Source organism: Eumetopias jubatus, unplaced genomic scaffold, assembly GCF_037043125.1.
Source record: "Eumetopias jubatus isolate StellerSeaLion01/CBP00866 unplaced genomic scaffold, mEumJub1_p1.0 scaffold_14, whole genome shotgun sequence".
In the NCBI taxonomy this organism is placed as follows: domain Eukaryota; kingdom Metazoa; phylum Chordata; class Mammalia; order Carnivora; family Otariidae; genus Eumetopias; species Eumetopias jubatus.
Genome location: NW_028274820.1, coordinates 87,204,837 through 87,230,252, shown reverse-complemented (window position 1 = coordinate 87,230,252; position 25,416 = coordinate 87,204,837). Strand labels below are relative to the sequence as shown.

The 25,416-nt window shown below is 41.3% G+C and overlaps 1 protein-coding gene across 3 annotated transcripts in view; it reads left to right on the top strand.

Moving 5' to 3' along the window:
- The window catches only part of LOC148162539 (uncharacterized), a 60,179-nt gene that overhangs the window by 10,230 nt on the left and 24,533 nt on the right, over nucleotides 1–25,416 (top strand). The window contains exon 2 of one of the 3 annotated variants that reach the window (XR_015766782.1): nucleotides 15,049–16,034. The exons of 1 other annotated variant lie outside the window; for it this stretch is intronic. The gene's annotated coding sequence lies outside the window, so the exon portion shown is untranslated. Of the gene's footprint in view, nucleotides 1–15,048; nucleotides 16,035–19,994; nucleotides 20,494–25,416 lie in introns of those variants that run through there. One more of the 3 variants, XR_015766781.1, reaches the window with a different exon arrangement.

Here is a 25,416-nt window from a genome sequence, read left to right as displayed (position 1 = left end):
GATTCTTAAGTCAGGACCTGTCAGTGCTTCTGTCCCACTGTCATGGTCAGGGGCTCAACCTGGTTTTTGTGAAGGAGAAAATGGAAGGAGCTCCTCTCATTTCCTCCCTTCTTCATCCAGCTTGCTCTCACCTTCATTGCCTGGATGGCTTCAACTTTCATCCATTCATTCAGTAAATACTTGCTGGACACCTACTATGTGCCAGGTACTGGGAATATACCTAGCTTTAAGGAGTTCACAGTCAACTTGTCAGATATTAAATGGGTTAAATATACAAAGTAGCCGGAAAGGATTAGCATATAAATATAAAATATAAAGTAACAATAGTGGCCATAGTGGCAGTTAGCAGAAGCATTGGCTCTATAAGGCCACAGGCCAAATATCTTTTCTAATTCAAGCTATACCCAGAATAGAATAGAATCATCTAGAGTAGGCCTACAGGTATCAGCCCCTGTGGGTCTGTCGAGGCAACCATTCTTTCCTGTTTCACATGAAAATCATAGGAGACTCCCTGCCTGGGCTAGGAAACTTAAGCTCCAGGAAGCTACTTTAAATGGAAATATGTATATGTTACCTGACATGAAAGGATCACTGACTGGGGACAGCTTCTCCCTTTATGTTTTCTGCGTTAGAATATCAGCACAGGGGATGGTCAGGTTAAATAAGTTTCAGTGTCAACCGAAACAGAGGGAACTGCAGAATGACAGAAGTGGGAGAGCATAGCGACCGAGAATTCTAGATGGCTCTGCACTAGAAAAGAGAACCAGATCCAGCATGCAGAGCAGGTCAGAGAGTAAGGCAACAGGGATATTGTGGGACAAGGGACTCAGCTGAGCTATTTATTTAGTACACAAACAAACAGAGAAGAAGCAAACCAGTTCTCCTGGTTCCCCAACAGCTCAGATCAATCTGAGGAGGTCAACTGAAGTTTGTCTTCAAAGAGACACCATATGGGGCGCCTGGGTGGCTCAGTTGGTTAAGCGACTGCCTTCGGCTCAGGTCATGAGCCTGGAGTCCCGGGATCGAGTCCCACATCGGGCTCCCTGCTCAGCAGGGAGTCTTGTTTCTCCCTCTGACCCTCCTCCCACTCGTGCTCTCTATCTCTCATTCTCTCTCTCTCTCAAATAAATAAATAAAAAATCTTTAAAAAAACAAAAAAAGAGACACCATATGTCCTCATAATGTTGGAATTGGGCCAAATCGTGTCTCAAATGCAAATTTTTATAAAGACCTTTCTTAATATTGATAATTTTATTTTCTTCCTGTATATTTCCATATAAGCTCAAAATTATCTCCCCCCCCCCCCCCATCTCTACAACCAATTTCTGGCAATGTCAGTTACTAAACATATAGCACAAAGAGTGAGAAACTCTGGCCTTTGGTCTAATTTTATGCAATTTAATGTTCAGGTCATTGCTCTCAGAGCCCCCAAAATAGCCAGCATTATACTGGGATTCTCTGGTGAGCACATTCAGAGAGATGCCTCTAAGCAGTGGTTCTCATTCTTGGCTGCATATTGGAATCCCATGAGAAACTTGTAAAAATCCCCATATCACATCCCCAAACAGTTACATATTAGAGGTGGGACTTAAGCATTGATATATTAATTTTAAGTATCTCAAAAGGTTTTTTTTTTTTTCCCTTAAAATCATGGATGCTGCTTTATTTACCAAAGGACCTGGCCCGGGACTGGTTCCACCAGCCAGGCTTTTTAGTTCCTCAAAAGATTTCTATGTGCCACCAAGGTTGGGAACTTTCCCCCCTTATGTCTTAGCAGGAAGTTGTTGGTACCTGACAGCTAAGCTCCCCTTCTGCGTTTGGAATTTCTCCTGAGAAGTAAGCATCAAGAAACCAGATGCTGCAACGGCAGCTAGCTTGGACATCCACCTAGTTGTAAGATTTCCATTTCAACTTTCCCGCCTTGTCCACCAGGTCTACAATTAAAATGACTTGGATACTTAAAGTTGGGAACAACAGTTAATCGGTATTTTAAAGAGAATTGGTAACAGGTGATGCTGGTGTAAATGCCACACTCTAGAGACCCCACATTCATCCTAAAAGCAAACAAAAACGCTTCTTTAAATCCCCCACACCGTGGGGGCACCTGGGTGGCTCAGTTGGTTGAGTGTCCAACTCTTGGTTTTGGCTCAGGTCATGATCTCGGGGTTGTGGGATCTAGCCCCACGTTGGGCTCCGTGCTCAGCGCCGGGGTGGGATTTCTGATTGGGATTTTCTCTCTCGCTCTCCTTCTGCCCCTCTCATGCTCTCTCTCTCAAATAAATAAATAACTTTTCTTTAAAAAGAGAAATCCCCCACACTAAGTCTTTTTCCTCTCCTCCTTCTTTACCCATTTTTCTCTTCCTCTCATTCCTCTCTTCCTGTCTCCTGCAGCTGCTCTCCCACAGTATCCGCCTTTCTATCCTGTGCCTCTTACCCCGTGTTACTCTCTCATTCCCCTCTGCATCTGACTTGGCTTCTTTCACTCAGTCATCTCCCTCTAACCCACAACACGTACCTCCCCTCTCTTTCATCTTTTCCACTTGCTTCTCCTTAATGGACTATACCATAGAACAAAAACATTGTCAGATATTTATTATTACTAAATGACATATTTGTTGTTAACTTTAAAAGCAGATAAGTTCTGGGGCACCTGGCTGGCTCAGCCGGTAGAGTGTGCGACTCTTGATCTCGAGGTCATGAGTTCAAGCCCCACATTGGGCTGTTGGGCATAGAGATTACTTTAAATAAATAAATAAAAATAAAAGCAATTAAGTTCTGAAAATGCTGTATTTGTCTCTCCAAGGAGAAAAAAAACTTGCTCATAGTTAGCATTCTTTAAATACTAACTATAATCATTATTTTTCTTATAACTTCCTTTATTGGCCTTAGGTTACTTTTTTCATGTAGTTCAGTGACCCTCAATACAAAAATGGTTCTTTGTTCTTCAGTAACACCGACAACAGTAGCTGACATCACTATAAAAAGAGAAACAAGCTAAAAACGGTAGTGTATGCACCCTGAATTGCATATTCAGTTGCAAAATCATCATTATCATTATTATTGTAATTGCAGAGAGGAGGCATTTAAATAATTGTTCAAAGTATCTTCTTGAGGAAATAAGGAAATCAGGGCCAGCTGTCACAAACCAACCTACAATAATAATCCCGTATGTGCATCTTCAGTATGCATAGCAATGCTACAGTAACAAATTTGCGCATTCATCTAATGTCCTTAAACAACCTAAAAAATAACAAACCTTGATCAAATCCATTGTCTCATTTTGTAGTTGACTTGTGTTTTGTTTTGTTTTTTTAAGATTTTATTTTATTTATTTGACAGAGAGAGACACAGCGAGAGAGGGAACACAAGCAGGGGTAGTGGGAGAGGGAGAAGCAGACTCCCCGCTGAGCAGGGAGTCCAACGCGGTGCTCGATCCCAGGACCCTGGGACCATGACCTGAGCCGAAGGCAGACGCTTAACGACTGAGCCACCCAGGCGCCCCAGTTGACCTGTGTTTTTAAGCAGTGTCCCTGAACAATCTTCGAATCACAAGCCACCTAACACAAATTGCACCATTAATTCAATGACAAACTGGGGTGGGTGGGCCAGCATCCACCTGCTATGTTATGGCCACAAATCTAGGTATGCAAGTAGAATGAATATGGGGTAGATAGGTCAGCAGACAACTAAAACATATAGGAGAAATATCCACAAAAATAGACATGTTATATTGACTGGAAAGTTGTAAACAAACGGGAACTGTGAGAAAAGGGGGAAGGTCTTGTTTTTAGTTTAGTGAAATCAGCCAAAAGTATTTGAGATTTTCTCTTCCCAATATACAGCTGTGAAATGACTAATAGGAATTAAGTGAGCCTGCACCAAGAACTGGATGTGCCACTTCACTGGGAACAGAAAATGTTCCCCTGATAGAGGCTGTCCTCTCAGATGAGTACCTTGGGTGTTTTAAAGAGTAGCTGCCAGATGCAGATATGGTGCATTTACAAAGAACAAGAATTATCCATGCATCTTTGCAAATTTCCCCATATCTTGGTACTTTTGGATCGGGTTTATGTCTTCAATTCCATGTCCCTGAAGAAACTCGGGAGAGAGGGAAGAAGGAAGAAGGAGGAAAAAAAAAAACTTCCTGTCACATTGTTTTTTCCTTGCTGGGCTTCTGTTGCATTCTAGTAGGAGTCTTGTTGAAGACTTGGCCTGAGCAGTTTAAGAAAGGTGAGTGACCAATACTTAAGAAAGTTAGTAACTGCTCTGATCCAGCCTTCCCAGGTTCTAAAAATCATACAACTAGTTGTAATGGATCAATATTATTTGAATATTTGCATCACCAGCTAAAATCAAGTTTCCCACACACAGCCTTACCCTGTTTCAATAATTAAAATATTTTTTCTACGAAAGTATCAGAAGGGATACTGATTGACATTTTGAAAGATGTTTCAAGGCACAATCTGTATATTTTGTTTCATTGTAAAAGTAAGACACCACACCAACATAAAAATAAATTCAAACTTCAAAAAAGTTAACTATTATTATTATTTCTGTTAACTGTGTATTCTTTCCACGTAAGCATATATATATATATATATATACTTACATACATACACACACACACACACACACCATTTTTGCACAAAGCAGACCATATAATATACAGTGCCCTGTTATGAGATAATAGAAAATATATATATATATATTGGGGGTGCCTGGATGGCTCAGTCGGTTAAGCATCCAACTCTTGATTTCAGCTCAGGTCGGGGTGTCAGAGTTTTGAGACTGAGCCCCAAGTCAGGCTCTGCCCTGGGCATGGAGCATGCTTAAGACTCTCTCCCTCTCCCCTGCTGCTCCCCCCCTCTACAAAAAGAAAAAAGAAAAGAAAAAATATAAACATAATTGTTTCCCTGAGTTCTGTGAGCTGTTTTAGCAAATAATTGAATCCAAAGGGTGGGAGGTCATAGGAACCTTTGATCTGTAGCCAAGTCAGACAGAAGTTGTGGATAACTTAGGGACCCACTACTTGAGATTGGCTACAGTTGCCACTTTAATGCACCAGGGTTTGACTTGAATTCCATGATGTCATATAGTACAGGTTAAAAAATTAGGTTTTACTATGAAAAGAGGAAACTTACAAAGTCAAAGTCATTAGGAGAAGGGAGGATTCTCTTATTGTCCCTGGCTGACCTGCTGGCCCCACAGAATGGTTTGTGTTCCAGGGAAGGGAACTCTTCCTCTCTTTTGATCTCTTTTTTATATAGAACCAGTAAGTGTGAGAGTAAGCCTTATCAGTGAAAGGAAGAATCACACTGTCTTGGCATCAGGCAGCCTGGACTTTAGTGCCAGCTATTTACCAGAGTTGTCTGGGAAACACATGAGCTGCCCAACATCTAGACTTTTGGGGCCATGGGATATTACACAAGTGAAGCCAGTGGTCCCATGGGAAGCGGAGCCTGGGGACAGTTCCTCAGGCTGAGAGAAGCCCCTTTCCTTAGCCTCCAACCCCTCCATACCTGGTTTGAGCTAGCTCATTGTCCAAGCAATGCAGAATGAGCACCCAGATTCATTTAGAAGAAGCCTACTCTTTGTAGCACATTAAATTACTTGAGTCAGGAAATGGAGATGAGGTTAACTTTTTTTACTCCCAACTCTTTATTTTCTAAAATTTTCAAACCCACAAAGGTCAAAAGAATGATACAATGAATGCCCTTATATTCTTCACCTAGATTCATCAATTGTTAACATTTTGTCATCTCTGTTGTGTCTCTTTCTATAAATACACATTTTTATGCATTGAAGTATTTGAAAGTAAATTGAATACTTTATGATGTGTCGCTCAAATAATTCAGCTTACACCTCCTAAGAATAAAGGCATCCTCCTATATAACTGCAATGCCATTTTCAGACCTAGGAAAATTAATGATACTTGATATCTTTAATTCCACATTTAAATTTCTGTAATTGTCCTAAATATCTTTTATGGCCATCTTTTTTTTTTTTTTGGATCTAAGATATTAACAAGGTTCATACATTGCATTTGATTTTGTCTCTAGTCCAGGGCCCCAAGGTGAACATTCAGCTTTTCATTGTCATAACTGGGGGTGCTACTCGCATCTAGCGAATAGAGACAATGGATGCCTGCTAAGTATCCTACAATACACAGACAACCCCCCACAACAAAGATTAGCTGACCCAAAATGTCAGTGTTGAGATTGAAAAACGTTGTTCTAGTCTATCTAGAACAGTCTCCTCACTTTTTTGTTGTCGTTTTTCATGACACAGACTTGTAATGCCCAAGCTCGTTGGGATACAGAATGTTCCACACTTCAGGATTTTCTGATTTTTTTCATGATTAGTTTCCATTTGAACATATTTGGCAAGAATAGTACATAGATCATTGTAACGATTAGCTATTACTGCATACCAACCCACCCCCACACTGAGGGCCATTCTACCATTGACTAGGTAGTTCTGCTGATCTGGGCTGGGCTCAGCTGATTTTGGCTGGACTCATTAATGGATCTGTAGTCATTTGGCAGGTTGACTGGGGGCTGGCTGGTCTAGGATCCCAGGTCAATTGGGGTGATTGGGCTCAGCTCCATTCATCTCTCATGCTTAGCAGGCTAGCCCGGGCCTATTCTCATGGAAGAGGTAGGGTCCGAAAGAAAGTGGAAGTATGTAACATCTATCAAGGCCTAGGCTTAGAACTGGCACTCTGTCACTTTAACTGCATTATATTAGCCGACAAAGATAACAAAGCCAGCCTGTATTCAAGTGGTAGAGAAATAAACTCTACCTCTTGATGGGAGTTGCTGCAAGGTCACATTGCAAGGGATGTGGATAGGGAGGGAAAGAATCTGGGCCTATTGCAATCAGTCCATCAAAGTGACATCATGTGCCTCTTACAGCATCATATCAGAAGGAATATGATGTCAGGTTGTCCCACTATTAGTGATGTTAAGTTGTGATACTTGATCAAGTATCCACCCTTTGGACATGTGGGGTGATGCTTTGGTACACTGCCATTGTTTTAGTTTCCTAGGGTTGTAACAAAGTACCCACAAATCCGGTGGCTAAAACAACAGAAATGTAACGTCTCATAGTTCTGAATGCAAGAAGTATTAAAACAATGTGTCGGCAGAACTCCCTCTGAAACTTTTAGGAGAGAATTCTTCCCTGCCTCCTCTAGCGTCTGGTAGCCCCAGACCTTCCTGGGCTTGCAACTGCCACACTTCAATTCAGCTTCCATATTCACATGGCATCCTCCCTGTGTCTCTGTGTCTTCACGTGACCATCTTCTTGGAAGGACACCAGTCATACTGGATTAGAGTCCCATCCTATTCCAGGATGAGCTCATCTTAACAAATTACATCTGCAATGATCCTATTTCCAAATAAGATCACGTTCTAGGGTCCTGGGGGTAGGACTTCAGCATACTTTTCTGGGGAAACACAGCTCAACCCATAACACCCATCAACCCTTCACCCAAAGGTTTTATCCATCCACATAGTCTTTGATTGAATGAGTTTATTACATTGGGGATTGCATAACAGTGTTTTTCTTAAACCTCATCATTTCTTCAACATTTATTAGCTGGCATTCTTCTGTAAAGAAGAAGGTTTTGTTTTCCTATTTCCTCCCCCATCTCTTCTCTCCTCCCCCACTTTTAGTCACTTTGAATGTGTGGCTTTTTCTTTGTATACAACCATCATTTTTATACAACCATACAAACAAAATTTTGGTGATCAGATTGTCTCAAATTTGACTAGCGAAAGTCCCTAAAGTCAACTCTTAATGAAAAAAGTACAAGTATTTAAGCATTTATTGAACTTAAAATTCTTCTTATTAATATGTAATGTGACTACTCCCACTAATCTATCCCATAGGACCAACTTCTGATGTCCCCATAAGTCAGGGCTTATATTTTCTCCCTGGGGGAGGCTATGTGATTGTTCCCCATGGGAAAAGTCTCATCATCGTTCCTAAAGTACAGCCATTAAAAAAAAAAAAATTAAAAAAACCCTGTCATTTATCAAGTATACTGTTTTACATATGTTATTTGAAATGTCATAATAAGTCTGTTTCTAAGTAATGTTACTATGTATTACAAATGAGAAATCAGAGGTTTAAAGTGAGATACTGGAAAGAGTAATGGATTTTGTAAACTGGTGGTTTGAATCCTGGCTTTTTCACCTATCAGGTACGTGATCGAGGGTCTCTGTAGGCGTAGGTTTGTTTATCTGTACTATAGCGATGAGGATACTTGCCTCTCAGCTCTGAGCCTGGCTGCTTACCTGACCTAGAGTGGGTGTCGATTAGTTCTCTCTTTCCATATCCTGATAACTTCTAGGTCATGTTGAATAAATGACAGTGCCACAGAGCCCACTAGCAATTAATTAGGAGTCGATCAATTTCATTAATTTAGAGTATGCTCCCTAGGAATTAGAGATAGCTCAACCTAAGTGTTAGCTAAAATTCACCTTTAAATATCTTTGGGGAAAAAAGTTTCCTAATCCATTTCTTAAACAATATTGTGGGAAGGAGATCATACCTATTCAACTTAAGAGAACAACTTTTGGGGAGATCTTCTACATTTTACATGCATATTAGGAAGCTCGTTTACAAATCAGTCTTTACAATAGACTCAATTTGTTCATCTGAAAACAGTGTATTCATTCATCCCACAAATAGTATTGAGCAACTACCAAGTCCCATGCAATGTTCTAGGCACTTGGGATACATCAAAGAATAAAACAAATATTCCTGGGGCTCCTGGGTGGCTCAGTCACTTAAGCATCCAACTCTTGATTTTAGCTCAGGTCATGATCTCAGGGTCCCCTGGGCATGAAGCCTGGTTAAGATTTCCTCTCTCTCTCTCTCTCTCTCTCTCTCTCTCTCTCTCTCTTTACCCCGCTACCACTCAAGCGTTCTCTCCCTTTCTCTTTAAAAAAACAAAAAAACAAAACCACACAATCAGTAACGGCAATGCCATAATGATAAAAAACCAGCAACAATAAAACCCAGCTACATTTATTCTCCTAAGCGTTGAACTTACAGACCTACAAGTAAGTATAAGTTCAGATACTGAAAGGCAACTTTCAGAAATTCCTGAGAGAGTAACAGGAAAACCCCAATATCCCTGCCCTTATTTACCTTTTAGCTGGGGGAGATAGGTAAAAAACAAATAAATCTGCAAATTTTATTTTATTTTTTTAAAGATTTTATTTATTTAGGGCGCCTGGGTGGCTCAGTTGGTTAAGCGACTGCCTTCGGCTCAGGTCATGATCCTGGAGTCCCGGGATCGAGTCCCTCATTGGGCTCCCTGCTCAGCAGGGAGTCTGCTTCTCCCTCTGACCCTCTTCCCTCTCGTGCTCTCTATCTCTCATTCTCTCTCTCTCAAATAAATAAATAAAATCTTTTTAAAAAAATTTTTTAAATTTTTTATTTATTTATTTGACAGAGAGAGACACAGCGAGAGAGGGAACACAAGCAGGGGGAGTGGGAGAGGGAGAAGCAGGCTTCCTGCCGAGCAGGGAGCCCGATGTAGGGCTCAATCCCAGGACCCTGGGATTATGACTGAGCCGAAGGCAGATGCCCAACCGCCACCCAGGCGCCCCTAAATCTGCAAATTTTATACAGCATTAGAAGTAGGTAAGTGCTAATAAGAAAAAGAAACAATGTAGAGGTATACAGGAGGGCACTGCAATTTGAAATAGGCTTGTCATCATTTAAAAGGTGATATTTTTGAGCAGAGACCTAAAGGAGGTGAGCAAAGTGGTCAGGTGGCCATCTGGGAGAACAGCAAATACAAAGACCCTTGGGCAGGAGCGCGCTTGGCCTGCTGGAGGCACAGCGAGGAGGCTGTGTAGCTGGAGTGCGTGAAGGAGGGGAAGTGTTTTATTTATCTAACAAACACTTAGCTAGTCCTTGCTAGTGGCAGTATTTTAAGCACTTAAAAATATTAACTAATCCTCCCAACAACTATGTGAAGTGGATACTGTTGTTCTCTTTTTCCAGATGATAAAACTGAAGCACAAGAAGGTTAACAAACCACCCCCAAATGTAACTGTCAAATGACAGAGCTGGGGCTGTCTCTAGAGGCTCTAGGGGCTTTGTGGTACCAGAGGATGCCATATTGCCTCCTAGCAGTAAGAGATGGGGTCCGGTAGCGGGGGACCAGTTCCCATAGGTCATCAGAGGCCATTGATAAGGATTTGGGTTTTTGTTCTGAGTGATAGGGGTTTTGAAGAGAAGAGTGATAGGTGTTTGCTTCTGTTGTTCCAGAAATTTCCAAATCATTTACATGCTTTAAGTATTTAAAGTATCTGGCATTTCATATGCTTGTGCAAATTCAAAAGAATTTCAACTTCTGGGAAAAAAAACTTGATACGTGTAATCCAGAGATGATATCCCATCAAATACCATTTGTATAAAGAGGAATGTCTTCTGTTCTAAAGTCTTACAAGAACTTCTTGTAAGGACCTAGCAACACTTATGTATTTGGCTGTGCTTTCTTGGGGGCACCAAGGCAAAGTTTTGACCGAAAAACTTCATTTTCCTACTTCGAAGGGAGAAAAAAATGTATAGAGGCAAATGGACTATTTAAGATATGTCCTGTCTCCCACCAAAAATGATGGGTTAGTGGTGCTGCTTTCTTGGGGCTTAATATGTCAGCACCCTGTAGGGGGCCATCCACCTTCACTGGGTCTCCATGACTTCAAGTGTTGGAGTGATCCAGAGGCAGCTGCCCTTGAGAGGAATTAAAGGACTGAGGCGTGAGCCACCCACCTTGCTCCACGAGCACTTAGGACCAGTACCGACAGAGTCAGTCTGGAGAAGAGAAACCTGGGAAGGTTACAGTCATCCAGGAATGATATTAATGATCATAATTGCCAGTTTATTTAGCATTTACTGTATGCCAAGCATTGTGCCAAATGCTTCAGAAGCATGAACAATATAGTATCATCATCCCCATGTTATGGATAAAGAAACTAAGGCTTTAAGAGATAAAGTTAAATTGCCCAATATCAGGGTGCCTGGGTGGCTCAGTCGGTTAAGCATCTGCTTTTATCTTAGGTCATGATCCCTGTCAGGCTCCCTGCTCAGTGGGGAGTCTGCTTCTCCCTCCCTCTTCCTCTGCCCCTCCCCCACCCACTCTTGCTCTCTCTTTCTCTCAAATAAATGAATAAAATTTTTAAAAAATTGCCCAAGATCATACACAGCTGCAATGTAGCACAGCTCTGCCTGTCTCCAAACCCATGTTCCTCCTCTATTCTATGCTGTCTGGGAATATAATTCTCTATGGATATTCCTTCTATAACTCTCAAAACACAGTCTTTCTGGAAGTAGTTCCAGTTCCAAATTTCCAACTGCCTTTTGGACATACCTGCAAGTTTCAGCCATATCCTTCCTTCTAATGTTGAGTATACCGGACACGTCTTAATGTGCCTCATCAGTTTCTCTTGTCATCATTTCCTTGCTTACTCTGTCTCTGCCACTGCTGCAGCTGACCTGCTTTCCTTGGGCCCAGGTAGGCCCGCAACCTAAGGCTGGACTTACTTGCCACTTTCCCGGCCTCATCCGCACCTTGACTGCCACCAAGTGACCAGGCTCACCAGCTTCACACCATGAATTTCTGGCTTCTCTCTCTACCCCCAACCAGGATTAAAGGCCATACTAGAGAGCATGTGGCTTGCTGAGAGACTAACAATGGGACCATATTACATAACCTAAAAGTGTGAGGAAAGTAACTCCTGGTGTGGTGAATCTTGATCTGTGGTTAAATGGGAGGGAACCACAAAGATGGATTCCTTTTCCTTTCTCCCTCCCAAGCACTCACCTGAGCATGGTTTCACCATATAGCATCTGGAGGTATTCCACACGGACATGCCGGCATACCTACTGTCTCTGCAGATTGTTCGGGCATCATCTTGCATCGCTTCCCATCTTTCTCTGTCTCCCTTCCCTTTTTCTCTCACTCTTACTGCCCTGGGATTGTAGCTCCTAAATAAAACATGAGCGTTAATTCTGGGTTTGAGTTCTATTTTCTGTAAAACATAGGCTAAGATTTTCAGGCTCCATTTCTCTAAATGGAACCACCACGTCCTAAATTCTCTTGGCCCAAAGCCAAGAGGCCAAGAGTGTATTCTGGAAGTTAATCATAGCTGATAATAAATTTCAGTATTATCACTATAACTGATAAAATTCGTATATTACCTCCAAAAAGGTACAGTTTATCTGGATGTAAATAAAAATATTTAAAAGAATCCTTGGCAATAAAAAGACTCTGAACAAATAGCTCAAAACTAGCCTTAATCCTAAACTGGACAACAGAAATTCCTCTGGATTTTGATAACTGCCTGAAAGCATCAGACTATCTGCCACATCTATAACCCCCTCGGGGTTTCTAATAGACAGGAAACCAAATTATTTATCAACTTATTCTGCCATTCCAAACAAAACCATTTGTTCCAGGAGCAGATACCTAACCTGGGGCAATAAGCCTATGCCGATGTGGTAGCTTGCCAAGAAAGCTCTGCCCAACAGTCTGTTCTTGGTGGTGAGCCGCCAACCCAGTCAGGTTCTTTGGGGGAGTTGAATATGAAATACAGAGAGGGAGTCACTAGTTAGCAATGGGCAGAAGCTAAAAGATACACAGAGGAAAGGAAGAAAACTGAAGTCATGTGGCCTCAGAAACCATGATGCACTAGAAGCTGTGAGATAGAGAAAAGAATAGAAAGTACTTAGTAGCAAGGGCAACAGAAGCAGAGAGTACCAGTCATAAATAATTAGAGTGCAGGGCAGCAGATATTTAGTGTGGAAGAGGCCAAGAGATAGACCAGCTGCTGTGGCCGTATTGTGTGCTGAATCACCTTTCAGTTCCCACTGGTCATTACTTAAACTTAGATGGAAGCAACCTGAGTCTGTCTGTTCTGGAAATTAAATTGTCACCTCTCCATATCTATATCCGGCAAGATCATGGCAGGAAACTGAAGGTATGCTCAGCTGGGGTTTTGAAAATAATTTGATGAAGACACTACTTGCAAGGATGTAAGTAGGGTTTGGGGCACTTAAGAGGAATATTGAGGCACCTAAGGACTGCAGGAGTGGAAACTCAGGGCTCAAGAGACAAGGGAGGCAAATAATGTTATAGGAGTCCAGAAGGAGGTTATAGCTATGAAGGGGCGTGGCTGCTGCCAGACCATGGTGCTAAAGCAGGGAGGAAACGAGAAGAAATAACGCAACCCCTCAACCCCTTCCCTCCCCACTCCCATACTTGCTGATGCCTCCCATTGGCCAAACCCAACATTAAGCCAGTGCACTGTGGAGTCCAGATCATATCATCATGGTAGCAGCTTTATGGGGCACAGAGCAGGGCAGAGAAGGATAGGGAGCTGTCATGGGCTGACTATGGCCCCCTTCTAAAAATACATTCACATGCTGATCCCCAGACCCCGAGAATATTATATTATATGGCACAAGATGTTACTCAATTTAGGATCCTGAGAGGAGGAGCTTATCCTGAGTTACTTGGGTGGGCCCTAGATGCAATCATGTATAACCTAATAAAAGAGAAGTAGTGGAAGTTTTGAGAAAGAAGAGGAGGTAGCAATGTGACCACAGGATCAGAAATTGGCGTGACGTGGCCACAAGCCAAGGAAAGCCTGGAGCCATCAGAAGCTGGAAATGTTGAAGGACAGACTCTGCCCTGGAGCCTAGGGAAGGAGCGGAGCCTTGCCAAAACCTTGATTTTTGTCTCCTAGCTTCCAGAACTGTGAGAAAAGAAAATTCTGTTGTTTTAAGCCACCCAGTCTGTGGTAATTTGTTATGGCAGTCATCAGGGACTAATAGAGGGGCTAAATGGAGAATAACTAGCACAAAATGTATTCATCTCAAGTACTACGTTGACGGCAATGATATCCCTGATCACCTTGGCTGGAAATTATTTTGCCTCCCTTTCTCTATTCCCTTTGATATTTCTTTTTGGACCACTCATATGATTTAAATTAAATGTTACCGAGTTTATTGTTACTCTTGCATACAAATAGATTTTCATCCTAACCAGATTATGACATTCTTTAGAACAAAAACCTCGTCTTGGACATGTTTCTATCCTGTGAAAATCCTAGCACAGTACTTTTGAACAGAGTGGATGTTCTGTAATTGGTAAATGAGAAAGAAAGCCTCCATTTGTCCATCTGTAAATGGAAAATAAAAATTTCCACTGGCTTGCCTTTCAGAGATAATAATGGCAGTGTTTCCCAGAAACAATTTCTATACCTGAAACTGAATGATATATCTGAAACACCCATTCCTGCTGGAGCAATTCTTCAGGGAAAAAAAAAAAATTTGCATCCAGTTTTAGCATGCCCTTCATTCTATGTGGAGCTGAAACTTAAGGAGTTTCACCCTAATTTAGAAAAGACAGAGGATAATTAAGAAAATATAAGAGCTCGGTATTGGTGTTTTCTCAGAAACTTTGGTTCATCTAATAGATATTTATCAAAGGATTATTATGTTAAAGTACAGTCCCTAAATGCTGGGAAAACAGACACACACACACACAAAGAATGAGGCATGATCCCAAGTGAGTAATTGTCACAATTTGATGAATGTTTTTTATAAGAAGAAAATGCTATGGAACCAGAAAGAAGGGAATGATTAACTCTATTGATGGGAGTTTCACCAAAAAAAGTCACATTCAAGCTGGTCTTTTAGGACTTCATCAGGCAGAGGCAATGTCAGGAGCAATCAGGGACCAAGAGAAAAATAACTTTGCCTGAGCTGTTGCCAAGCAAACCACACCCTCAGCTCAGCCCCATTGTATTCACAAAGACCTATTTTTATTCATTATCCCCATAGCTACTTTTTTAGAAAGGAAGAGAATGCTGAGTACTTCCCTATTTTGCATCTAGGTACTTCGTATGACAAAGAAAGGAGATTATCCGGAGGGAAAGCAGAGGTTGATTTCTGACAAGTCCAATAATGACCAGTCCAAATAGCCACCCCATGAACTTAATGAACTCTCTTACATTTCCACAGCTTCTACTTCATCTCTGAAAACCGAGGCAGGCTATCCTGCGAGTGTGTGGTACCAGCACATGAATAGCTCAGAAGAAAGCAGGCAAGGAATGAGAGCATCCCCTGGTCTCATTGCCCAACACGAGGAGGCACTTCTTTGAATGGGAAATATGGCTGAAGCCCTTTTCCTTCCCCTAGGGTGGTGACCTTCACATCACTTCTTGAGGAACAGCTGAGTCTGGGGCACCGCCCAACTTCCCTCCCAGGCCAACCCTGCTAGGCCTCTGAGACCAGAACTGGCTGCTTCCACTCAGGGAAGGCAGCCAAGAGACAGGGAAAAGACCAGCCTAAACCCACCAAGGGACAGAGGATTTCCCATCCTCACCCTGTAGCTCCCACTGGAAAGTAGGGAAGCTGGGAGATCAGATTCCAGCCTCAAAGGACACATCACTTGTCTTTGTTTTCTCAAGAAGCCTCTACCTTCCAGACCTTGCCAGGATGCTGGTGGCATTTTCATGAAGCAGTAATAACAAGGACGGAGCGTTCCAGCCTGCTGGAGCCTACTGACTGGTCACTCTTTCCACTGCCTTTTGTTTTCATGCATCATTCCCTCACTTGCTTCTCAGATTCCTCAGGGCTTTGAAAAAGCCACAAATGCTCCTCACAGTGACACCACTCAGCGGGCCGGCAGACGTTGCTGACACGCACCCTGCCCTAAGCAATGGCATGTATGAACACCCTGGCAATGACCCCCAGCCGTATACCTAGTAAGGGGCAGGACGACTTCTACAAAGTAACCCCCACCGCCACCGGCAAAGGAGGGACTTTAGATTAAGTACTATCCTGTGGACTGGAAAATCACATACCCTGACATAATTCAAAATGTATTTTGGGGCGCCTGGGTGGCTCAGTTGGTTGGGCGACTGCCTTCGGCTCAGGTCATGATCCTGGAGTCCCAGGATCGAGTCCCACATCGGGCTCCCTGCTCAGCAGGGAGTCTGCTTCTCCCTCTGACCCTCTTCCCTCTCGTGCTCTCTCTCATTCTCTCTCTCTCAAATAAATAAATAAAATCTTTAAAAAAAAATGTAAAGTATTTTGGAGAGCAGAACTTCTCTACCCTCTCCTCAAGGATATAAATGTAGCAACACAGGTGTTACCAACAAAGCACTAAAGTGGTCTCACTGTGCCAGTTCACATATCAGTATATTACACTGTGCATACAGACATACATACATGGAGCAGAGGATCTTGGTGATATTTATGTTTCAGTGTCACCTGTGGCCTGTTTCAAACTACACTGCAGAGCTACCCTGCCAGAATCTGAAAATAAGGCCCAGATATGTGTATTTTTATTTTTTATTTTTATTTATTTTTAAAAAATATTTATTTATTTGACAGAAAGAGACACAGTAAGAGAGGGAACACAAGCAGGGGGAGTGGGAGGAGAAATAGGCTTCCCGCTGAGCAGGGAGCCCAATGCGGGGCTCTATCCCAGGACCCTGGGATCATGACCTGAGCTGAAGGCAGACGCTTAACAACTGAGCCACCCCGGCGCCTCAATATGAGTATTTTTAAAAAGCTTGACAAGGTCGGTTAGAATATGGGAAAGAGAAATTCTCACATATCCCTGATGAGAGTAAAAATTAGTTCAGCAACTGTGGAGAGTAATCTTGAGAGCAATCTAGTGAAGTTGAGAATCTACATATTCTATTCTTTAGTAATTTCCATTCTAGATATATTCCCTAGTAGAGTTCTCACAATGAACCTAAGGAGGCATATGCAAAGACATTAATTCCATCATGATTTGAAATAGGAAAAAACTAGACAAAACAAATATTCATTCACAGTAGATCCTAAAATATGTATACAACAGGACTATATTGCAGTACTATATATTTTGCTATATTGCTAAATTATAAAGAATGGACTGGCTCTACAAGTATCACATGGATAAATTTCAGAAACATGATGTTGGAAAAAAAGTTCCAGAAAAATATGTATGCTATTTAGATACATGTTTAAACACCCAAAACATATATGTTGTGTAGTAAAAATATAAAAACACTGGGGAAGGATTCCCACAACCTCCCAGAGATTGGTTACATCTGGAGAGAGATGGGATGGAAAGGTCTTCTTCTGTAACTATTTTTTTTTTATTATTTAAAAAAAAAAATCTTAAGCAAGGGGAGCCTGGGTGGCTCAGTCAGTTAAGCATCTGACTTTGGCTCAGGTCATGATCTCAGGGTCCTGGGATTGAGCCCAACTCAGGCTCCCCGCTCATCAGGAGTCTGTTTCTCCCTCTCCCTCTGTCTGCTCATGTCACACATGCATGCGCGTGCTCCTTCTCTATCTCAAGTAAATAAATAAAATATTTTTTTTAAAAATCTTAAGCAAATATGGCAAGCTGTTATAATTTATTAAATCTGGATAGTGAATGTAAATCCCACTGGTGACTCAGGTCATCCATAGCAGAAGGATATTTTGAGATTTTTAGGATTCTCAAATACTGAAAATAAAAGTGTTTATGGGAATAAGCCATCCCCATAAATACAGATGAAACTACTGCGTTCTCTTAGTAATGTATACACCTTTAGATGTTTCTCATTAATGGAGGAGTTGTTGCATAGATTCCTATACACTCTCTTACTCAGGTAAGTGACCTCCTGGATTTGTGAACATCTTTGACAGAAGTGCAACAGCATGAAACTGGGCATTGTACACACGTGGATATTGTTATTATAATCTTACCTAGAGATTCTCAAACTTGGCTGAAAATCAGATCATCTGATAAAAAAATTTTTTTAAGATTTTATTTATTTTTAGAGAGTGAGAGAGCAAGTGAGCGAGCACAGGGAGGAGCAGAGGGAGAAAGACAAGCAGACTCCACACTGAGCATGGTGCCCAATGTGGGGCTCAATCCCACGACCCTGAGATCATGACCTGAGCTGAAATCAAGAGTTGGATGCTTAACTGACTGAGCCACCCAGGTGCCCCCACCTGATAAGATTTTTAATGCTGTTTTCCATACCCCAGCCTCTGATAATATGCAGTGGTTCTGAAGTAAGACCCTGGAATCTATGTTTTTAGTAGGGTTGTCACGAGATTCTTATGATCACCCAGGTTTGAGAAACGATGATAACTAATCATAGTTACCTTCTATTAATGTTTTTAAAGAAGTTGGAGTGGGAGAGAGATGGGATTTTAAAAGAGCAAGAAAATTAAAGGAAGAAGGGGAGAAAGGAGGGAGGAAGAGAGGGACTGAGTAAGCCTCCAAATCTTTCCTACTCTACTTTTTCCAGATCTCTCCAGCCTTGAATTATTTCTCCATCCCTTGAACTTTGCTAGAGCTCTAATTATCTGTAATGTTCATTTGGCAGTCCTGTACTTCCCTTTACATTGCTCTAATAGGCTATTATTTACTCAAAAGGATTATGTCTTACTTCTTGAATTAGGCTATAAATTCTTCAGGACAGAGACCATATCTTGTTTATCTTTGTATTTTGTATGGTCACAGTGCCTTGAACAGAATAAGCAATAAAGCATCATGATTAAGAATATAAGATAAAATGAGTTTTGAAATGTAGCAAGATACAAGATCAATATACAAAAATCAATTGTGTTTCTATGCACTAGCAATAAACAACCTGACAATGAAATGCAATGCAATCCCTATCCAAATTCCAGCTTTTTTTTTTTTTTTGGCAGACCTTGACAAGCTGATCCTACAATTCATATGGAAGTGCAACCCAGAATAGCCAAAACATTCTTGAACAGGAAGAACAAAGTTGAAAGATGCTCATTTCCTTTTTTTTTCATTTCTTTTTTTATTTTAAGATTTTATTTATTGGGGCGCCTGGGTGGCTCAGTTGGTTAAGCGACTGCCTTCGGCTCAGGTCATGATCCTGGAGTCCCAGATGGAGTCCCACATCGGGCTCCTTGCTCAGCAGGGAGTCTGTTTCTCCCTCTGATTTCTCCCCTTTCTCCCCATGCTCTCTCTCTCTCATTCTCTCTCTCAAATAAAAGATTTTATTTATTTATTTGAGAGAGAGAGCGAGAAACAGCACGAGCAGAGGGAAGGGCAGTGGGAGAGGGAGAAACAGACTCCCTGCTGAGCAGGGAGCCCAATGTGTGGGGGTCGAGCCCAGAACCATGACCTGAGCCAAAGTCAGACGTTTAACTGACTGAGCCACCCAGGTGCCCCAAAAGATTCTCATTTCCTAATTTTAAAACTTACAACAAAACTATAATAATCAAGCCATAAGGCATAAAGATACACATAGAGATGAATGAGATAGAATTGAGTGTCCAGAAATAAACCCTTATGTTTATGGTCAATTGATTTTTTTGATAAGGGGTGCCAAAACAATGGAAAGAAAAATTTTTTTCAATAAATGGTGCTGAATCAACTGGGTATCCACATGCAAAAGAATGAAATTGGATTATACCTCACACCATACAAATAAATTAACTCAAAATGGATCTTAGACCTAAATCTAAGAGTTAAAACTATAACACTCATAGAGGAAAACATAGAAGTAAATCTTTATGACCTTGGATTTGGCAATGGTTTCTGAGCTATGTCACCAAAAGCAGAAGATAAGAAAAGACAAAGAAAAAACAAAAGAAAACAGTAGATAAATTAGACTTTAAAATGAAAAATTTTAGTGCTTCACAGAGCACCATCAAGAAAATTAAAGAGAGAACCCACGGAATGTGTGGAAACCTTTGAAAATCATATATTTAACAAGTAACTTGTATCCAGAATGTATAAAAAAACTACTACTACTCAGTAACAAAATGACAAATACCCAGTTAAAACATGGACAAGGAATTTGAATAAATATTCCTCCAAAAAATATCTACAAATAACAATAAAATTAAATTAAATTTAAAAAATCTACAAATTGCCAATATGTATAAGAAATGATATTCAATATCATTAATCGTTAAGGGAATATACAATCAAAGCCACAGTGAGGTACCTCTTCACACCAACACAGATGACTTTCATAAAAACAGACAATAACAAGTGTTGGTGAGGATATAGAGAAATTGGTTACGTATTGCTTACATATTGCTAGTACACATGTAAAATAATGCAGCCACTTTGGAAAACAGTTTGGCCGTTTCTCAAAATGCTAAACATGAAGTCACCAGGTTATTCAGCAGTTCCACTCCTAGGCATAAACTCAAGAGAAATGAAAACATAGCACCACACAAGAAGTTATACATCAATGTTTACAGCAGCCTTATTTGTAAAGGGCTAAAAAGTGTGGACAACCTATGTCCATAAACCAGTGAAGGGATACACAAAATGTGGCATGCCCCTTCAATGGACTATTTTCAGCTATAGAAAAGAACAAGACACTGACTGATACCTGGTATGACATGGATGAACCTTGAAAACATGCTAAGTGAAAGAAGCTGTTCACAAAAGAAGACATACTGTAGAAAGTCCATAAAGAGGTAAGTAAATTAAAATGAGGTCTTTAGGGTGGGCGCTAATCCAATATGACCGGTAGCCTTATAAGAAGAGGAAATTTGGATGCACAGAGAGACTCCAGGGCTGTGCATGCAGAGAGAAAAGACATAACAAGAGGGCAGCCATGTGCAAGCCAAGGAGAGAGGACTCAGGAGAAGCCAGACCTGCTGACACTTTGATCTTGGACTTCTAGCCTCCAACATGATGAGAAAATAAATCTCTGTTGTTTAACCCACTTAGTCTGTGGTATTCTGTTATGGCAGCCATGGCAAACTAGTGGTCCTTTGAGTATGTAACAATGATGTGGTATATAAGAAAGGCATATGCTTTGAATTATTACATTTTGCAGGGTGGCATCTTCTGATCACTTGTGTCATCAACTATTAGAAATACAAGAACTTTCCCATTTGCAACGACATGGATAGAGCTAGAGAGTATTATGCTAAGTGAAATAAGTCAGAGAAAGACAAATACCATTTGATTTCACTCATATGTGGAATTTAAGAAACAAAGCAAACGAGCAAGGGAAAAAAAAGAGAGAGAGGCAAACCAAGAAACAGACTCTTAACTGTAGAGAACAAACTGATGGTTACCAGAAGGGAGGTAGGTGTTGGGGGGGGGTGGATTAAATAGGTGGTGGGGATTAAGGAATGCGCTTGTGATGAGCACCAGGTGTTGTATGGAAACTAATAGTACACTGTATGTTAACTAACTGGAATTTAAATAAAAACTTAATGTGAGAACTTTCCAGAAGATCAAGTACTGTACAGTAGTTATCATGCACAGGCCCTGTAGAGCCCTGGCGTTTGAGGATGCTCTGTTCATCAACCCAAAAAAACGTAAATACTTAGAGATGAAAAAAAAATCTCTCTAGACCCTTGGGATTTTCATAAATTTGTAGAGATTGATCCAGATGTGCCAAAAACCAGGGAAAATGTCATTTAAAATGATGTCTAATTACTGAGAACTTTTAATAACATGGGAAATGATTATAATATTCAGTAAAAAATTCAGCATGCAAATTTAACATGTAGAGCTAGAATCATATCTGTGTAATGATATGCAAAGGAGAATGAATAGAAATACAAAGTTAACATTGGTTTCTCGTTGCGGAGAGATTATGGGTTATTTTTGTTTTTTTCTTTATACCTCTGTATTTCTGAATTTTCCATAGTGAGCAAGTATTAGCTTTATAATCACAAACTATGCTTATATTTTAAAGATTAAAAACTAGGGCAGAGGGTCTATAACTCAATGCTAGGATCGAGTTATCTCCAGGAGACATAGTTCCTTGACTCAGAGGTCAGATCTGAGTGCTGTTGTAACCCTGATGCCCTCCTGTCCTCTTGGAATTTGGCCGTAGGCTGTTGCCCCATGCCTAGAAATTCTGATTAAGATCCTGTAGTGCCCTCCTGCCTAGAACAGGTCTCTGAACACTGATCCTCCCTTCAGACCTCCAGCCCCTGACTCTGAACCTAGGCTTCCCTTTCTGGATTCATGTGCCCACCCTCCTTCTCTACCAATGACTCTACCCAACCTCTCCTTCCCTTTCTCACACCTTTCTCCCGAACTTTGTATTCTGAGGCTGCCCACAGTGACACGCTGACAGCTGTGTCCTTGGTGAGCAAAATGGCTGAAAAGCAACAAGCACAAAATGAGAGGAGGCGTTCCAGAGGAAAGAAATATTGGGGGGCAGGAGGCGGGGGATGCTTCAGAGGTTTCATCCCTGTGGAGGGTTGACACTCTTGGCCTCTGTCTACTCCTTGTCTTACGCTCCTCCTTAGGGGAGGAGCTTAATCTGGTGAAGTACAGGCCCTGCTCATTTAGCTGCTCTTTTCTTCTTAGGTATCTGCCTGCCCACAGTGAGGAGGTCACCTTGCTCTGCTCCTCTGGGGGCAGGGCCCCTTCCCCTTCCTACCATCATCTCCTCCCTGAGAAGGCCTGTCCTGATCAAATGTTCCTTGTGACTAGGTGAATAAGTCTACCTCTTTCTGAAACTCACTTAGTATTTTGTATCCCATTATTTCTCCTAAGGAACAGCATTTATCAGCAATCGAGATGATATTTTGGTCTCCATCTGCTCACTCTTTTGTCTCGTTTCTCATCTTGACCAGAAACCAGGATGGGGAGTGGGGAAAGGAATGCTATTAATGAGAACTTCTCAGAAACCTGAAAAGGAAATAATCCTGGTTAAGAGCCAACTGTGTGCTCAGCATAAAGAGAGGAGTTTTACCTACATTAGTTTATTTAATTCTCACAACCACCCCCAGTAGTTTACATTATTTTCCCTTTTCACATAAAAAGGAAACTGAGGCTCAGAAAGGTTAAGGAACTTGCCCAAGACCTCACAGCTAATGAGTGGCAGTTGTCTCTCTGACTTCAAAGCCCAAGCACTTTCCACGGCATAAGACATCCGTCTTTGGGTGCTACCAAGACACTCTGCAGGGACTGAGGCAGCACTCTCATCTTCATTAATACTTCATCCTAACCTACCGAGCTAGCAATTAAGCAGCATGCAGGGGGGGGCAAAGATGATACCACCAAAGGACAAGAAACAAGGTGGTCACAAAACTCTAGATGGAAAAACATCAAGAAATTTGTTTTTTTCCAAAATTTCTTGGAGACTTTTAGACTTGTGGCCCAACTTGTGCCCTGGCTTCCCCAGTTGTAAAATAATTCAATAATACCTGGTCTTCCTTAAGTCAGACCACATGTCATGCTTCTCTGAGACTGACCTCGGCACAGGTGTCCCTTTGCCTGTACTTGCTGTTAAAAAAAAAAAAATGTATGTCACATTGCCTTGGATAGAGTAAAAATAATCATAATGAACAACGAATCTGTGAATAGTATATGAAAACAGAGATAGTAAACTGCAGAAAATGACATTTAAATGCCAGCCAGAGGGGCTGACCCTTTAAACAGACAAGCTAAAGATGTTTTGGTCTGACCCTGAAGGATAGTCAGCTGGCAGGCTGAACCACAATCACTAAGAGGGCCAACAACTCCCCAGATGCCAAAGAACCAAGCAGCATTTCCAGAAGCTAAAACTCCACCACTGGTTTCTTCTCATCTTCCCAACAAATGCTCAGAAAGTGCAAGGGCACCCCACAGGCCACTAAGCGCATTCTCAGTCATCCTCCAGGGAAATTTGATACTGAAAAATGGATCTTTTCCAAAATAGTGGTTCAAGCCAGATGAGGAATTACAGAGAAGACAGCCTTCCATGGAAAATGCCCTGCCTCCAAATCCCCAATGTCTTCATTAGGGAACTGAAAACACAGGCACACCAGCTGGTCTCAACTGCTTTGAAGCACCAAGGTACAGTGGAAAGAGCCATGCTATAGAGCTGGCTAGCAACAAGAGACTAGCCTTCTAGTCCCCAACTCTGCCAAGTTTTAGCTAGGTGACCTTGGCAAAGGTACTTAACTTCTCTGGGCCTCACTTTCCTCATTTGCTAAATGAGGTTTGACTAGATGATGATGTCTTCTGGTTCTGAAATCCTATCTTTCATCTTTGGATTAGCATCTTACATCTAAAGAAAATTAAAGTAGGTTCTTGGGTGTTGTGTTTCTCAAAGATCCTGTTATTCCAGTGATCATGCTTCTCACCTTCTCGGTAATCTTCATTGGCTTCCCTTCTTCCGTAAGAATAAACCTAAATTCTTCAGCATGGCATTCAAGGCCCTTTTTGGTCAGTCCTTGCCTATCCATCCACCCTCCCCTCACTCCCACCAGTCATGTATTTTATACTGTGGCAGTACTGGACTATTTATAGTCCCCCATAATACTCTTACTGCAATATCAGATATTTATTGAGCTTGTACTCTGCTAGACACTCACCTTGGTAAGCCTTTGTACATACTGTTCATTTTGCTTGGACTGCCTTGTATTAATTAAGGTAGAGCTTGCTGCTGTAACAAACAAGCTATATAATAACACTAGATTAACACAATAGAAGATTATTTCTTAGTAGTCATGTTCAGTGTGCCAAGCAGCCTTCCTCCCAGGGTCCTTCTACTTTGTATCTGTGCCATCCTCTAAGCTTGAGAGTTCTTTACTTCCAATACAGCTGGGAAAGAGAAGGAAGAACATGCACACTTATTTCTTACCCTAATCCAGAAATGGTACAGATCACTTCTGCTCACAGCCCATTAATGAGAACTGGCTACCTGGCCCCACTTAGATGTATAGGGGATTGGCAATTGGTTGGGCCACTTGCCAGAAAAATTTCATACTGTGAAGAAGAACACAAGTCTTTGATAGTCAACAAGCCATCTCATCCCCTTCCTTGACTTGTCTACTTAGCAAAGGCTTATTCACCCTTCAAACCTCAGTCCAAGTGCTACATCCTTTGTGACATGTTCCTTAACTTAGGGAGGCAGATGTAGGCCCTCCTTTTCCAATGCCTCACCACACTTTTCATATTTCTCCATTATGACAGTTATCATAGATAACTGTGTGGTTTGAATGCCAATCTACTCAAGTGGAGTGTGACTCTTAAGGGCAGGAATCTTGTCTTTTCATTTTTGTATTTGGAAATCTTAGCATAGTGCCTGGTAAATAGCAATTTTACAATGATGTTTAATGAATTAATGAATATTATCAGTGAATGGATGAATGAATGAATGATTACCCTTAAGAAAAATGTGTTTTTTGTTTTTTGTTTAATTATTTTAAGTAGGTTCCATGTCCAACGTGGGGCTCAAATTCATGACCCTGAGATTAAGAATCTCATGCTCGGCAGCTCTTTTTGCCCTCAGGTCCTGTCCCTGTGCTTCAATAAAACCACCTTTTTGCACCAAAAAAAAAGAAAAGAAAAGAAAAGAATTGCACGCTCTACCCACTGAGCCAGCCAGGCACCCCAAGCAGCTGGTTTTTACAGAGGAACAAAGACTTCAGTTAAAAACA